This window comes from Lygodium microphyllum, chromosome 9, assembly GCF_053477565.2.
Source record: "Lygodium microphyllum isolate KBCC chromosome 9, Lygodium_microphyllum_v1.1.10, whole genome shotgun sequence".
Lineage (NCBI taxonomy): Eukaryota > Viridiplantae > Streptophyta > Polypodiopsida > Schizaeales > Lygodiaceae > Lygodium > Lygodium microphyllum.
Window position 1 is genome coordinate 130,491,293 of NC_141143.1, and position 13,022 is coordinate 130,504,314.

The 13,022-nt window shown below is 42.3% G+C and overlaps 1 protein-coding gene across 3 annotated transcripts in view; it reads left to right on the forward strand.

Moving 5' to 3' along the window:
- LOC148031584 (magnesium transporter MRS2-2-like) overlaps positions 1 to 13,022 on the forward strand; it is a 71,569-nt gene that overhangs the window by 15,175 nt on the left and 43,372 nt on the right. The window lies entirely within an intron of this gene.

Here is a 13,022-nt window from a genome sequence, read left to right on the forward strand (position 1 = left end):
CAGGCAGCCTTGCGGGTTCTTCGCTATTTACAGGGGACTCGATCCTTTGGGATCATGTATGGAGATGGGATTACCCTTTCTGGATGGAGTGATTCTGATTGGGCAGGTGATGTGGATTCGAGACGATCCACTACAGGTTATGCTTTCACCCTTGGATCCGGTGCTGTCTCTTGGAGCAGCAAGAAGCAGCCTACTGTGGCACTTTCTTCTACAGAGGCTGAGTATCGGGCCCTATGTTCGACCGCTATGGAGGCAGTTTGGCTCCGTCGCTTACTGGCGGAGATTGGCTTTTCCCAGACCGGACCTACGGAGCTGCGCGTGGACAACCAGAGTGCTCTTGCTCTGGCGAAGAACCCGGTGTTTCATGCTCGCACGAAGCACATTGAGGTTCAGTATCACTATGTTCGAGAGCGGATCGTGGATTCGGAGCTGGTGGTGGTCTATTGTCCTACGGCGGCCAATGCAGCTGATCTCTTTACGAAGCCTTTGCCTTAGGCTTCTTTGCTTCATCACATGCGGTTCTTAGGTCTTCAGACCCTCCCAGGATCTGAGAGGGGGTGTTAGCCTGCTCTTTTATCATTCTCAGTCTGTCATCTCCTGGTTGTGAGCTCCTGTCAGAGTCTGACAGGAGACAGAGGAGCTCTGTCAGCTTAGTAGTTGCTGTTCTTGTCTATATTCAGCCTTCGGGAGTCACACAGCCCACACTGGGCTTTTTCATGTGCAGTCGGCCCAGATTTCTGGGCAGGTCGGCCAGATCTGGCCAAGTCGGCCAGATTTGGCAGGTCGGCCAGTTTTCTGGCCTGGGGCTATATATAGCAGCCCCCCAGTCATTCCCAGCATTGTCTTCTGCAGGTTCAGCACTCTCTCCGTCCTCTCCCGCTCCGGCATTAGTGCTGCCATTGCATTCAGTCTTTTCTGGTGCCCTCATTGACGTTCCGGGCTGCGTGCAGGGACTGCTCCGTCCATTTCAGTGTATTCAGCATTCATCTCAGTCAGTGCAGACTTTCTTCCTTCATTCCCTGCTTTCTCTCTCCCATCCTCTGTGTTCGTGTTCTTCTTCCGTTGCGCACTCTCACACTTTGTTGCTCTTCTTATTATATAGGAATTGGTTGTAAGTTGCCTAGGAGACCTAGATTGGAACGAGTATGTAAACGCAAACAGAGAACAATTGAGGTTCTAGATGCAAAATAAATTGAACAGGTATGTTTGTAACTTCTCAAAGGTTACCTTCTGTTTCATATGAGCATGATCTTGGTGCTATTCATTCTCAGATTCCACATATCCATCCCTTTTCAAGTGTCTATTAAGATTCTCATCTCATGCTTTTCAAAAATTTGGCTTACATCCTACTCTTTCAACTGCTACCTGAGCTCTTTGACATTTGTACTCTAATAGTTGTGATGGCAAAAAATGTGTTTTTTGGAAAATCCCATTTTAATAGATAATCTTCATGACTTGGTCAAATCTCATGGAACAAGTACTTGAGTCCCATGATCTTTTAGAACTAGTTGTTGGTCTAGAGAGAACCACAGGCACACACACACACACAGACACAGAGAGAGAGAGAGAGAGAGAGAGAGAGAGAGAGAGAGAGAGAGAGAGAGAGAGTTGAGATCCTTTTACGAAAAAAAAAGAGAGAGAGTTGAGATCATAAACATGATGTTGCTTTGTGTGTGCTCTTGCATGGCATCCCCCACCTGAAGCGCTCTAAGGTCGTGCAGCCTTGGGTCTTGCAGCCCATCGTTGGAATATCTGGCAAGCTGCACAACAACTTGCACGCTGGTTTGTCCTTGCAAATTCGGGATCTAGACTTAATTCTGAGCAGGGTGTTTGTACAGTGATGGCACCCTGCTCTTTTTCTGCTGTGTATAGTGAAAGAGACATGTTTTTGATCTAGGGCATGTGTATAGATAAGGCGTTACTCACAGTTTGACCTTCAGATTTGAGCTCCAATCCAATGCAGATTTGCAGTTATTACCTCAGATAGTGCTTGTCACGTTTGCTATTCCGCGCAGCACTCACAAAGGTTGGGCTTCTATTATGGCTAATGTGCATGCGTCAAGTAGCATTGATGTGGCTTTTCTTGACTAGCCTATTGGGCATGGGGGCGAGAAAGAATTGGTTGAGTCGGATGGTGACTCTTTGATTGAGGATTTTGGTTAGTTGTTGATGGAAGGGGATAAGATGAGAAAACGCCGTAAGATGACGTTTGATGAACCGGTTTTGTGTGCTTCGGATTTGCCTCAACAAGGTGTTTGTGTTTCTTGCTCATGAGTTGATGAGTCTTTCCAGTTCATGCTTGCCACTGCCAACGATCTTATGTTTGATTATGTTCATGCTAATGAGGGTAAAGTGAGCTTTTTATGAGAAGGGGATCATGTGGTTGCTGTCATGTGAATTGACCTAGTTTTATAGTAGATTGCTGCCTTTCATGAGAGAGCAGCCATCCTTTATTTTATGGGCAGGACTCCTTTGATGGCTCAGATTTATGCTTGGCTGTAGTCCATTGCTTGTGAGTGATGATGCGCGTTATGATGATGTTCTTATGCAGGTGCAAGCTTCTCTCGTGGAAGAGATTTATGATGGAGCGAAGGGGTTTTTGAGGTCCTTTTTCGTACTCGGATGTGCATGCTTGCATTATGCAATGTATTCCTTTGTTTTTGGATGGTCAGTTGGTCTATATGGTCCCATGGAGGCCTATGGCTGAGTTTCAGGAGGTTCTTAGGCAGGCATGCCCAATTTGGGTGGAGGTAGTCAATTTTCTTGCACATCTTTGGAGACTGCTTTCTTTGGTTTTGAGATCCCTTCGCGAGATGTTGGTGGAGCCCCGTTTGGCCTTCCGTAATAGGAACATGGCTTGTATGCTTTGGGATATTGGGAAACCTCGGCCTACTAAAATTTGTTTTGAGGTGCTTGGGTTGTAGGCGTTGGTTTTGGGGCTCAAACGGGGGACATTTGCCGGACACTGTTTTTGATGTGGATAGTCGGGCCATTTTATTTCTGAATGTGATAGTAGCCTTGAGGTTTTGTAGCATTCTTTGGACCCTGACATGGATATGCAAGAGTGTGATCCCCAACCTTTGACTTAGCAGCAAGACGTTGTTCCTCTTGTGTCTCTTGGTCTGCATGGACATGATATTGGAAATAAGGATGTTTCCCAGGTTGGTATTGAGCGAAAGTTGCATTCAGCTAGTCGGGATCTACCTCCTCAGAGGATGATTCTTGGGTCACTACGGTTAGATGCAATGCTCAACAGAATCTCGTTAAACTCCTGCTCCGACTTGTGCTCACCCATCTCCTCATCTTGTTACTCGGATTTTTCAACGCAGAGGTAGCGGTTTTTACATGAAACCTCAATCTTCGCGTATACTTGCAGTTGGTGTGGTTGATAAAAGTGCTTCTGATTCTGCTTTGCGCTTTGATGCTCGTGGGAGGCTTTTGCCCCCTTGGGATGTTTTCCGTTCTCAGCAACATCAGTTCCCTTCCTGTGCTTGGATTGCTAGTTTGTAGACAACGGATCTTGTGGATGTGATCCGTTGTGAGATGGAGAGATTTCAGGCTACTAAAGCTACGGATGTTAAAGGGAAAACGGTGATTTAGTTGTTCTCTCTCTTTTCGTTTATCATGATACTTGCTTTATGGAATGTTAAAGGCATTTATTTTGGCAATAAGCAGTATTGGTTGTGGATAATTGTTTTTCTGGTAATTGGGATCTTTTTTGTGCCGTGGAGCATAAACAACATGCTTTGGTAGGTTCTTCTTATGTACATAAATATTATACAACGTCTTTTAGTGGACAGGTTCCACATAAATCAGGAGTTATGTGGCTATTCAATATTTCTTGTGACTATCCTTGGTTTCTAAAAATGCTCGTAGTAGATTTCTGATGTTGGAAATCATAACTAACAGCCCATTATGAACCTTGTCAATCCCAACTCCAAGATTTCAAAACTTGCTAGACTTCAATCGATGCATCAAGTTCCTCTTTGGAACCTATGTACTTGTATACTTGTTTAGGTGAGGCTCATTGGCCCCACCTTACCGCCCTCTCACAATTCCTCTCTTGCGTTGGAGCATAGTAACCAAAAAACACATTTCGTCTTGGCGAAACTCGAAACCGAGAAACTCGCGAAATGTTTTGTTTTGATTTGTGAAATAGGCTCGCGAGATGAAAAAAATTGCAAGACGAAAATTAAAAAAAGGTTTTCCTTTATTAAAAGAACATTAAAAATTCACTTGCCATCAAATTACATTTGTGAAGGTTGCTTATGTGGTAAGATGCATCGATTCTTCTTTCCTAAGGATTCTCATGTTCATTCGCCATCTATTTGCATGTCTTTCACAGTGATGTTTGTGGTCCTATGCGGACCAAATCCATCAGCAGATTTCTACATTTTATCACATTCATTGATGACAAATCTTGAGTCACTTGAGTATATGGGCTGATATGTAAGTCTGAAGTCTTCTCTTGCTTCAAGACTTTTATTACCATGCTGGATGATAAGGATGCTCGTTGCATATTTATTGGATATAGTGCTGAAAGTAAAGGGCATTGTCTTTATTAACCCTCTACAAGCAATGTTATTTTTAGCCGAGATGTTATCTTTGCTGAAAAGGTTTCTTACTCCTTGTTGGATTGTCAAAAACGGCTGACTATTGATGCTTCAAACATCTTTGACAGCCTACTACTGCTTTTCCATAATGGTTCCATGGCTGATCCTTCTTCTCAACCTTCATTTCCAGTATCTACAAATACATTATAGTAGTCTATTCAGCCTGATTTACAGCCACAATAGCATCATGATACCTTGTTTGAAGAGCAGCCCCCTATTCTTGATCAATTGGAGCATACAAGGGCTGAAATTCAGCAGTCTAAAAGAGTCCCTCGCTGGCTGCTAGACACTCTTCAGGACTGCAAACACAAGGGAATCTTCTTGCATGTGCATTGGTGGCTCTAGCATCCAATGAAGAACCTCTATGTTATAAAGATGCTTTTCTAGATGATTGTTGAGTGGAAGCAATGAAGGCAGAGATTGATTCCATCCATGAGAATGACACTTGGGAGCTATGTGACTTGCCTCACAGTGTGCAATAGGTACCAAATGGGTTTATAAAAAAACAAGAAAATTAGATGGTTCTATTGATAGGTACAAAGCTTGCCTTGTCTCCAAGGGTTATACCCAATAGTAAGGAATCGACTTTGAGGAGACTTTTGCCTCTACCTGTCGCATTACTATCATCAGGAATATTGTTGCCCATGCTGCTCACTTTCATTGGGAGGTACATCAGCTGGACATCAAGACCGCATTTCTCCATGGATATCTCACTGAAGATGTATATGTTTCTTGGTCTCTAGGATTTGTTGTTAAAGGCTCTGAGCACAAAGTCTGTTGTCTCAAGAAGGCTTTGTATGGTTTAAAGTAAGCTCCAGGGGCTTGGTATGCCTGCATACATTCTCATCTATTGCATCTTGAATTTCAGAGTAGCCCTACCAAGGCTACTTTGAATATTCGATATCAAGGATCTGATTTTATTATTCTTGTGCTTTATGTTGATGACATGCTTGTCACTAGGACCAATGTTGGTCAAATTGCTGCATTTAAGGTTGATTTATAGCAAATATTTACCATGACAAATCTTGATCTACTTCACTATTATTTGGATATCCAATTTGCCACCATTGAGAGGGGCATCATTATGACACAGTCCAAGTATATTGGACAGCTTCTTTAGTGCTTTTAGTTTGAGGATTGTAAGCCCGTGTCTACTTCCTTGGAGCCCGGTTTTAGATTCACTTTTGATGATAGTAGTGGATCCTTTGATGCTACTTTAAATCAACATGCTATTGGATGCTTGATTTATCTATGTCACATGAGACGCGATCTTTAGTTATTTCGTAGTTGAGCAGATTTATGCATAGCCCTTTAGTACTTCATTGGTAGGTAGCGGAGTATCTTAAAGCACCCCGAATCTTGGCCTTTTCTACAAGGTTGATTCTTTACTCTCTTTGCATGGATATTTTGACAGTGGTTGGAATGGATGTTTAGATTCTTCTCTCTCTCATGGTGGCAACTGTTTTTTCTTGGGTACATCTCTTGTTTCAAGAGATGTACCCAACTGGAAGTAGCAACTGTAGTTTATTACTTGCTTCACTTTGCATGGATATTTTGATAGTGATTGGAATGGATGTTCAGATTCTTGTCTCTCACATGGTGGCAACTATTTCTTCTTGGGTATATCTCTTGTTTCAAGAGATGTACCTAATTGGAAGTAGCAAATGTAGTTTATAAAGCAAGAAATAAACTTCAATTGCTACTTCCAATTGTGAAGTTGAGTACAGAGCAACATTCATAGCCACAATGAAGTGTGTTTGGCTTCACAACTTACTTGTAGATCTTCATGCGCACTAGATAGCTCCGATACTTATCTACACTGATAGTTAGAGTGTTTTGTCTATTGTGCGGAACCCAGAATTTCATGCCCACACAAATCATATAGAAGCTCATTACCACTATGTTTGTGAGTGGATGTTAGTTGGACAAATAGAGTTATCTTACATATCCATTGAAGACAACTTGATAGATCTTTTCACAAAGGCTCTTTCTTGACCAAAGTTCTAGGGTTGTCGGCAAGCCTTGAACTTGATTCCATTTATTCCATGATCTGTCATAGTCTGTATTGCCATAGGTTGCTATATCCACTTGGATGAACTTGTGCAACCATGACCTTATATTTCTTTTTATTTTCTAGGATTCTGTCATTTTTTCTACATCAGTTTGTCCATTTCATGGAGGGGCACTTATAGGCCATCTTGTGGGCTATGTGTTGATACCCTTTGATCCATGATCCGGGCTCCCTAGGCATTTAAATTGTCATTAAATGCAATTGTTTCCCCTAGTGTCCTAAGCACTAAGTGTATCTAGGTTAGGGTTAATTTTAGGGCTTTCTATGACGGTTAAACCATTAAGGTTTTATTTCTATTATTTAAAGACACTTCGTGCACCTTTTGCACAAGTGTGATATTATCCAGTTATAGAGGAAGATAGTTTGGTAGTGGATAAAGATTAGAAGTGGAATGCTACAGATGCGGAGAAAGGGTCATATCTCCCCAGATTGTCCAAACCCTAGAAGGTCCATGGATTACAAGCCCCTCTATAGCCGATGCAAAGGAGAAGGCCACATTGCTAAGGACTATCCTAGTCTAGCCCTTGTAAAAGCTAATGCCACTAATAGCCACTAGAAAGCGTAGGAGCCAATCTCCAACTTGGTGGAATTGGGGGTAGCTATAGTTCAACATGCTAAGAAAAGAGAACCAACAGTTCAAAAAGAGAATGTTCCACTTACAAAAACTATGAAGTTCAAGCTCTCAATAGAGCCACAATATAGTCTAGTGCGATAGAAGGATATAGAGACAGTCTAGAATGCAGAACCAAAGGACTAGAAGATAGAAGAGATGGATGTACCTCTAGTGATAGATGAAGTGGTGATGCAGCTCTTGATTGAAGAAAGAGGAAAAATGAAAGTGGGTATAGCTCCATTTCCTAGCCGGTTGTTGGAGAAGCCCATGGATCCCATAAAGGAATGACTTGGTGAAGAATGTGGGTACTTTTTGCCCAAACCGTACATTCCGCCAATTATTGATGCTGTCTCCCAATTGTTGAAAGAAATTTAAAAGCATCCTCATACGAAAACATGGCCCAAGGATTATCAACTCTACAGCTGTTACAAAAAATAATAAGGCCCCAGAGCCTGTGAAAAAAGTGGATATGGCTAACGTCTTCCTGGATCCTGGCACTCTAGAGATTGGCGTCTGGATAGAAGGGTGCTTTGCAAGTGCATTGATAGATGGCGGCTCTTCAGTGAACATCATGACGGATGTGACGATGAAAGATTTAGGTCTACAAGGCATGCAACCTACTCAGTGGCTTATCAAATTGGCTTATCGAAGCAAAATCAAGCCTTTAGGCATCCTTCCTTACATCAAGACCACAGTTGTAGGAAGAGATTATTGGATGACATACCTAGTGGTAAAGCCCAACTCTTATGAAACATCTTATCCTCTGTTACTTAGAAACCATGGCAATTTGAAGCACAAGCAAGGATCGATTGGTTTAAAGGGGGACCTAACAAAGTGGTTTTGAAACTCTATGGTACACAAAAAGATGATGGATCCATCTCTATAGAAGTCTCATTTGACTCTTCCAATGAAGCAACGGATGGAATATCAGTGGAAGAAGATGCTACCAATCAAATTTTTGTAAAGAAATCTGAAGCACAGTCCCTCATAGTGAGCACTAAAAGCCATCTCTTGAAAGATGCAATGTCACTGCCAATGAGTAAATACCTCCTACCAGAACCATGAATGACTTTTGAAATTACCTTTGATAGTGAGATAGAGGCATGGATGTACTGCTTTCCTTGTTACATGGCCACAACAGAGTTAGAGATAGAAGGAGAAGTAGAAACAGAGCATGTTCTTCTCTTACAGAGCCTGTGTAAAAGCAGAGATAGAGCCTGAAGTGGAAGATGATGAATTCAAAGATGAAGTTAATGAAAGCAATGAAGAGCAAGAATCTCTTCCATTCGAAGAGGAGGTCCGTCAGGACATGATCAAGGCTTCAGAGAATGAAGAACCCCTACTCTTGGACGGAATGACCATGGTCCCTTTCGAGCTCGTTAATGGTCCGCAACACATGCAGAGGATGTACACAAAATGGAAGAGACAAACAACACCAACCCCACAACATCAGAGACCTTAGAGGGTTCTTATCGCATTACATTCTTGGATGCATCCTAGAAGATGAGTCCTCAAGTCGGGGATTGAGTATCACACAACTCATATTAGCGACAACCCTCATACCATTTTAGCATCTAGAAGGATTTGCAAAGTTGCAGCAGAAAGCAGAGAAAGATAGCTCTAGTAGAGTATCAGAGGAAGAAGCTACTCTCCTGAAGGAGTCAGATCTGTATCTAGAAGTAGTCTGTGGAACTTTCATCTCTCTTGGATGGTTTTAGTGGATACAATCAAGTGCAGATTGCAAAAGAAGGCCAATCCAAAACAACCTTCACCACAGAATGAGGGACTTGTGCCTATAGAGTGATGCCTTTTGGGCTCTGTAACACCCTTGCTACCTTTCAATGAATCATGATAACCCCATTCCAAGACCACCCATATGATTTCATTGAGGTATATTTAGATGATTTTTGTGTCTTCAGTCCACTCTGCAAGCATTGGGGACACCTGGTGTAGTGCTTTGATTGATTGCAGGAGTATGGGATCTCCCTCAACCTTGACAAATGCATCTTTGGGGTTTCTTCAGGAGTCCTGCTGGGCCACATTGTCTTTGCACAAGGGATTGTTGAGCTAAAACACGCTTTTCAGCTGATTAGTATTCTTAAACAGCCCCAAAACACACTTAATAAATGAAAAACCCTAAAAAGGGAAGCGGTTTGAGAGAGTTTCAGTGATCCCCTCAAAACCCTTATTCTTTGGGGCATCCTTTAATATCTATAAATAGACAAGCTGTCCCCATTCAACATTATCCCTTTTTGCAGGTTTCTCACCCTCGTGTGCAGATTTCAGCCATCAGTCTACCTCTACGGGGTTGTCTAGCCTTCACGATTGCTACTACCTCCCCATCAGCCCTTGCAGTGCCTTGGTGCCTTTCTCCAGGTTGTCGCCCACTGTTTGGCGCCATCTTCCAGGCTACATTTGGCATCCACCTGCCATTGCCAGCATCTCCACCATCTCCTGGTGCCTGCGTTTGACACACATCAGCCAGGCATCAGTCTCCACACCCTCCAGCTGCTTGCGTTTGGGCTTTCTCTGCCCGACGACAGTGTGGCTGCTTCCCTCTCCACTAGGTGACATCCTTCAGCTTGTGTTTGCACCCTTTTGGAGCTCCTTGGCATCAGTGTTTTGCAGATTCCTCACTCCACTCTCCGATTGGTGGTTGTAGACTTGGGATCCGTCTTCGGTGGATATCACTATTCGACACTTTGCTTTGCCCTTGAGTATTTGTGCCCTCTCACATTCATTTACTGTATTCATTCACTTTAAAGTTGTGTTCTTCTCTCCCTTCTTCTATTGTGTTTGAGTTTTGAGTTTTGGGTTTAGGATTTGAGTTTTACTTTTTTGTGTCTGTGTTTGTCTCTTTGTGTTTTTGTCGTGGTCGTACATTTTGTGATTCCTCAGTACAAACCCTAGCAGTTTTCTTCACAGGGATAGCCATAGACCTTGCTAAGATTGAGAAGATTATCACTTTGACTTCACAACTAACCTCAAATAATTAAGGGGATTTCTTGGCCATATGGGTTACTATAGGATGTTCATAGCACATTTTGCAACTAAGGCAGCCCCCTTACACAAGCTCATGAGGAAAGATGCAGAGTTCATTTGGACAAATCATTGTGAAGAAGCTCTTAACACCTTGAAGTAGTGCTTGGTCAAAGCATCTATCTTGCAACCTCATGACTGGATGAAGGAATTCCATGTGATTTTTGTTGTAAATTAGGGTTTACAGTAGAGATTTACTGAAATTTTTTCCTTTGATGGCTTAAATTGCTGGAAAATGTTGAGATAACTTGAGAGATGAGTGAGGGATGAGAGAGTGTTATAGAGAGAGAAATTTCAGAGTTTCATCGTGAGAAATTCTGAAAAATTGTTGCTAACTTGCTCAAACAGCCATGGAAGCTGTCACTTGTAACTTGGGATCTCTAGAAAGACTATTGTCTCCTCTTGTATGTTGTCATTTGCACTAAGACCTTGGGTGGTTGTTACCTGCTTTTGGCAGGATCCAAACTACTATCACATGCTATAGGATTGATCCATGGTTGTTGCAAATCACATCGGCAACCTCTCGTTACTCTCTTACAGCCTCCTCCCTCACAATGGCTAGAATAGACTTAGACCAGCCCCTAAAAACGTTTTTTCCACTTGCATGGGCAAGTTTTGCCAAGTGGTAGTCTTCTTATCCCATTTTTCAGCATTATCTAGCTTATTAAATAACATTTCAAAAAATCAAATTTGAAAATTAATTTGATAATTATTTTAGTGCTTAAAAAGTCAATCTCACCAGGAAATAACCTAGCCAATTTGTTTTCCAAGTATCCCCGAGTAGTCATTAACCCTTATGAGGGCATTAATTAATTAATTAGTTAATGCCTAGTCTCTAGTGTCACCACCGACATTAGTGACAAATAAATTGGTATAGGCCAAAATCTAATATCGGGTATCACCTAGTACCTGTTAGGTATAACTTATTATAACTTTTGCCTTTGGCACCAATTGATATCTTGGGGTCCTAGCTCTCACACTGTGAAATAATTGACTTGCACCTCATGTGTACAAGTCACATTAGCACATTTGATTAACTTTTAATCAAATGCTAAGCGTGTTTGTCCAATGCCTTGGTTGCTTTGGGGTGGGATGCCTGGGGTGCCTTGGGTAAACCTGGATTGACCTTCCTTTCTAGCCTTGTTTTGGACTTGAAAGGGGGTGTTGAGCTAAAAAACTCATTCCATGCTAATTAGCCTCTTAAATAGCCTCGAAGCATGCTTGCTTAGTGAATAACACAAAATTGATGGATGGTTCGAGAGATTTTTTGTGAAACCCTAATTTGGGAGGGTCCATGCACATCTATAAATAGGTAGGCTGCCCCCATTCTGGCTTCATCCCTTTTATGTGGGTTTTTCGCGTTTATGTGAAGATCTTTGACATTAGCCTTCCTCCACGTGGCTGTTCCCAGCCTTTGTGACTGCTGCCACCACTTTGTATGTTGCTCCAGCCCCTGGCGATTGCCCTTCTAGTTGCCACTTGCTACTTGGCGCTTCCTCCACTGCTGTGTTTGGCCCCAGACAGCCCTTGCTAGCCCCAGTCAACACCTCTTCTACTAGGTTTGTTAGTTTCAGCCATTGCCGGCATCGTCGCGTATCTCCACTGCTGTTGCCAGGCATCCTACTACTTTCAATGATTTGTATATGGGTCTTCTATACCCTCCGACACACTCCCACTGGTGGTCGTAGCACTTGGGATCCGTCTTTGGTGGACGTCACACTGGGACACTCATTTCTCTGCCCTTGAGCATTCTATATACTCATACATTCATTTACTGCATTGATCCATTCACTTCAGAGTTCTCCTTCTCTCTTTGTTTGTGTTTTGCGTTTTGCGTTTTGTGTTTAGGGTTTGAGTTTTGCACATCACTGTCTGTGTCTTTGTGTTTCTGGCGTGGTTGTACAATTTATGTTTCCTCATAGCACACCCTAGTAGTTTCTTCACATTTGGTGCATAGGCTAATTGTCCTCATGCTCATGTACCTTCTTAGGACTCCTTTCTCTTTTGTGTTTCCCTGTTTGCATTCTTACCTTAGCACTAAAACATCTCAATATGAAGTGCTGGTTGGTTTTGGTGGTCCTATGTTCTCTCCTTGTTGTTTAGCAGCATGCACGTTTCTCCTTTTGAGGCTGAGGTTTAGGCATCCCTTGAAGCTACCATGTTGGCTGCTTTTTTGATAGCTCTTCTAGCTGAAATTCATCTAGTTCTGCATTAGATTCTTAGCACCATAGCTGACTTTAGCTGCTGCTCCTTTGGCATCGACATCCATGGTTTGGGAGGGGGTTGCTTTACCCACTTTGTACATTTAGGTTTTGGCTTGTCTTCTTTGTCTTTGACATGGAGATTCATTCCATGTTGTATCTCCCCATGCATTGATTAAAGTCGATTGCTCCTTTGGTATCGTCATCTATGGTTGGGAACTGGGTTACTTTACCCACTTCGTACATTTAGGTTTTGGCTTGTCTTCTTTGTCTTCAACATCAAGATTGATTCCATGTCGTATCTCCCTATGCATTGATTGCATTTCGTTCTTACTCTTTAAAAGTTTGCTTTTTTCTTGCTGAATCTCTGTTTTTAAGATTAGATGCTTGCAAGTTAACGTTCACTGCCCTTTTGTTCACAGAAAGCTGGTTTACACTGAGGCAAAAATATTACAAATGTCTCTAAAGATGAATGTTCTTGGTAT